Here is a 4686-nt window from a genome sequence, read left to right as displayed (position 1 = left end):
ACAAGGGGGAAATATCCAAAAACAGAGTGACTACATCATTGGTATACTCCAGGGAAAATGGTAATGGATATATTTCACCCACAAAAGAACAGAGAAGGAGGCTCTGTGGGCCTCCTTCCTTCTCCTGTTCTTTCTCTTTATAAACAAAACAATTGCCAATTGCTCCTTTTGAGAGCATCTCCTCTTGGACCACCTATGGTAACAGCACCAACTCTTTGTTATAACTTGTATGGCTGCGTGCATCCCTCACAAGTGCCCAGTCTTTAAATGATGCAGCCTGTTGGCCAATGTTTTTTCCTGTAATTCATGGTGCTGCTTATCTTGGCTGTGAGAGAATGAATTATAGGCATATTCAGAAAGTCTCATACCACCTTTTCTCTTCCACATTATCATAAAAGTTAAAATTATTGATTTATGAAACAAATAACTTATCTGAACATTTTAACAATGCATTGGCATTTATGGAGGTTTTTATTTCAATTTTGGTAGGACAGACCAGGTCAAATACCACTTCAGTACAAGCTGGTAGGGTTTTCCTCAATCACTTAGGTTCCATTTTTGCCTTGTACAATTAATACAAGAAGCATAATGAACTCTCAGCAATCCCCTGAGAAATGACAATTAGGCATCACTAAAAATCCATCTATGGAATGCAAAATCTTGATGTAGAACTTCCAAACCTACTCCAAAAGAAAAGAAAATTCCTAGCCAAGAACCACCGAGAAGGAGTAAAAACACTCTCACACATTCTCGTTGGGAAGGCAGACCATTCAGCATGTCTGGATTGCAACCTGCCAAATGCTTCGAATGTTCACAGCTTTCAAATGTTGCTTTCCTGACCCATTCTTTCAAAGACTGTGTCCTGCTGAAATAGGAAAACAAGTGTCACATATGGATGCTCGTAAAGAAACAAAAAAGGGCTTCTCTATACATTTCGTTATCTATCAAATGGATAGTCAGTCATTAAAAGTGGTGTTCCTGTAGAATAGTTTATAGGAAACTGCACAAAAGCATACGTGATATAAACTGGAACAGCAAGACAGCAACAGTCTCTGTAGCCCATTTTTAATATATTTGTAACATATAAATATATTTCAAAACACTGTATAAATATAATGTATATTTATATATTAGCATCTAATCTATATAGAAAATGATTAATAACCATTTTTAACGTATATGTAATGTGTTTGTTTGTAGAAAGACAAAGAAGAAACTCCCCAAGATGTTAATTGTGGTTATGGCTAGATAGTGGAATTATATATAATATTTATTTTCTTCCTTATATTCTACATTTTCTAAATTGCCTCAATGCACATATTATTTTTATATCCCCAAAATATTGCTGATTTGTGGGTGAAATATATCCATTACCATTTTCCTTGGAGTATACCAATGATGTAGTCACTCTGGTTTTGGATATTTCCCCCTTGTTTGATCTATACCAAGATTTGCTTTAGAGGCAGAATCCCTTGGATTCAACTCCTGGTTCTCTGCTTTCTAGTTCTATGACAATGAAAAAGATCATTCTCTCTGAGTATTCTGGACGTCTGGTATAGAGTTTGGGGGGGAATTAAATGAGATGTGTTGAGTTCCTATCCAGTGTTATTTCTCCCTCCCCTCCTTTCCAACAGCACCTGTCTCTGGGGTTTCATTCGGGCATTGACTGCCCATACCCCAGACCCAGGGACAAGAGGCTGACGTTGACTGGACTAAGAAAACCAAGGAAACTTTATTCCCCTTATAAGGAACTATTTCCAGGTTTGGTTGAAATGCTGGCTAAATAACTGGGAAGGAGAATTATTGGCAGAGGGTGGAGGATCAGGAGGAATGAGGGTAGAGGGGCCTTCTACGAAAGTTTTCTTCACTCTTAAGAAAACAAAGGACACCTGGAAGGATGAGTTTCACTCTCATTTCTGGCCTTGAAACACTGCATCTAAAGATGCCTAGAAGTGTCGTAGCCAACCTGGGACCATACAAGGACAAGACTGCAAAAAGAAACTAACACCAGAAAGATATTTATAAAAGATAGAAAGAACCCTGGTTCTTGATCATTTTGTTGCTGATTTCTGGCTTGGCCTTATTTTTTATTTACATTTAACATTGTTGTTAAGTCAGTTGAACTGGGATACTGTTACTTCCATCTGGAAGCAACCTGAATGATACAAAAAGCAAAAGTGCCCAACCCAGGACAGAAGCATATTTCAAAAAATAGACATCTTCCCTGTTCTTGCCCTTCAAATGTATATGTAATATGTACGACATACACTTATTTATGATTTGTATGTGTAGTTTACAGGGAACGTGACAAGAAATAACGAGGTAAATAGACCTTTTCTCTCTCCTAAAACATACACACAGGGCCGAATTTCTCTAATTTTAATGCACAAAAAGTCCCACCCCAAACAACAAAGTTTTCCAAGGAAAGACATGTGCTGCTGTAGATTATCTCTTGCTAAGAAGGAATTCTAGGTCTTCTTAAAAAATCTCAAATAACAAAAGTCTCCTCTAATCCCTGTCTCCCTGTAGGTCTTGAACAACTGGCCAGAGGCCATGCTTTTGTAAGAGGTTCCCTGGATAGATGAGGATGGATGGAGTGCGAGGCTAGATCAAAAGAAAGCACTTGCTACTTGAATATGCATGGGCTCCATTAACTGTGAGTCTTAATCAAGTAATGAAGACTGACAGGCTCCTTGGCCTATGGGAGCTCTGCAGTAATAAAATATGCACTTTTCTAAAAATGACATTGATAAATTGAGTCAAGTGACTGGACAATGACTCTATTTGATTCCATATCTCAGACTGAACAATCTTCTCTTCCTATATTACTTTTGCATCTGATCCTGATGCGGAAGAATAAACTCGCCTGAGCTATGCTTAGATATTTTTGATTTTAGTGAAAAAATAAAATATTAAACTTTTATAGCCTGGAATATTGTCTATGCTTTGAGTCTAATGTCCAAAAATACCTACATGTGGGAACTCAAAAATCACCCTACCAGCACTGCAAAGAATTCCTGAGCCTTCAAGCCTTAGGAAGGTGGTTCATGTGTTTCCTTTTCGTAACTATTGCTCCCACTCCAGAATGTGGCACTCAATAAGGAGGGCTGACAGTGTCCTGCTGGCCCTGTTCCGATGTGTCATCTCGCTGCATTTCCAGTTAACAGCATGACTGTAATGACTAGCAATTTAAATAATGGAGGCTGAAGCAGAGGCAGCCATAAGGACACAATGCAGAAATTGCCACAGTTTATCAACATCACTGGCACCCAGCTCTTCATTACCTCCTTGAATAGGGTCAAAGTAGTTAAAGTGATGCTGTAAATACTGACTAAAACAAAGCAGCTATTTATTCTTGATTTGGCATTGGGTATTTATAGCAAACAAGTCGCATTTCCCAGGCATGGGTTATTAGACATGGGGATGTAATTGATATTAACCAACTTTCAGGCTCCAGTAACTCTTTCTCACTACATGTCAGTTTAATTTTTTTTTTATGCATAAGTAGCACGTGCCAAATGGAAAACAAGAACACCCAAACCCCTTAAGTTTCAACACTGAGTGAACAGCAACTAACCCATTTAACATATAGAATCCTTCAGAGGCTTGCTATAGACTCAGAAGAGAGTGCTACAGCCTTTTCTTTCTTGAAAGAGTATTCAGGAGACTCTTAGAAATGAGACATCTCTAACAGTAATCTTGTTTTAGTTCAGAGCTGAAACAGTATGAAAGGACGTCTAGAAGCACCAATTGTGCATCTACTATACAACAGCAGGACACCCATAAGCCAAATCTGACTCGCTGGCCAGTTTCCTTTGCAACTCACAGTAATGGTTGACTTAGTGGTTTAACATTTTTAAATTCTTTTCAACATTTATAAATTGAGAAATTTCATGAAAAACACTAGATGCTCTGATCCTCAACGGTGCCACATTCCTGTTATCTAATAAACAGCCGGGGCTGAGCTGAGGTGGCTCCTGTTGGAGCAGAAAAAGCACCACGCAGTTGGTTTCAATCACACCACCCAGATCGTCTCCCTATCCCTGAGGCCAAAGGGCAATTACCTCTCTTCTTCTTAATAGTAGTGCTATTTTCCTTAAGTAAAGATTGAAGACAAATAATTTCAAGTTGGTGAGCCTCAAAAACAAGTGGGAAAACTAAAAATGAGTTAAAAGGACTGTTTCCAGAAAAAATAAAGAGGCTGTAACTCTTTATATACTTACCTATTGCCTTTTGTTCAATAACAGAATCCTACCAGCTCACCTCCAAGGGCATTTGACTATGTAACCCTTTGTGAAAAGCATCGAACTAGAAGTTCTGTGGAAAGGATACCAGACATATCAAAAAGCCAAGCTAGTTTCAATCTCAGACAAAAATAGTAGGCCAAGAAAGGGGAAAGCATGACTGGACTTGTAAGAAAAACTAAGCACATAGCAAGCATGGGCTCGAGGGCTAGGAAGACTAAAGCAGGTTCCAGTGTTCTAGCAAACTTATCCTAGCCCCTGGCTAGGCTCCTTTCAGGAGAGTAGGCATAGCAGGGAGCTGCCTTCACTCCTGGACACTGGGCCTTACCTGGTGGGAGCTGCTGCAGCAGCCTCCCCTCCCACCTGCAGCAGCCTACCCTCCCCTCCCACCTGCAGCAGCCTACCCTCCCCTCCCACCTGCAGCAGCCTACCCTACCCTCCC

The 4686-nt window shown here is 39.7% G+C and overlaps 1 long non-coding RNA gene across 1 annotated transcript in view; it reads right to left on the bottom strand.

Annotated features, from left to right (window-relative positions):
* Nucleotides 1-755: 755 nt before the first annotated feature.
* LOC111723735 overlaps nucleotides 756-4686 on the bottom strand; it is a 134003-nt gene continuing 130072 nt past the window's right edge. The window contains exon 6 of the long non-coding RNA XR_002772218.1: nucleotides 756-865. This is a non-coding gene — a long non-coding RNA (uncharacterized LOC111723735). The remainder of the gene's footprint in view (nucleotides 866-4686) is intronic.

The sequence above is a fragment of the Otolemur garnettii genome, unplaced genomic scaffold, assembly GCF_000181295.1.
Source record: "Otolemur garnettii isolate 467f Iridium unplaced genomic scaffold, OtoGar3 scaffold00015, whole genome shotgun sequence".
Classification (NCBI taxonomy): Eukaryota; Metazoa; Chordata; class Mammalia; order Primates; family Galagidae; genus Otolemur; species Otolemur garnettii.
This window is presented reverse-complemented; position numbering and strand designations above follow the sequence as displayed.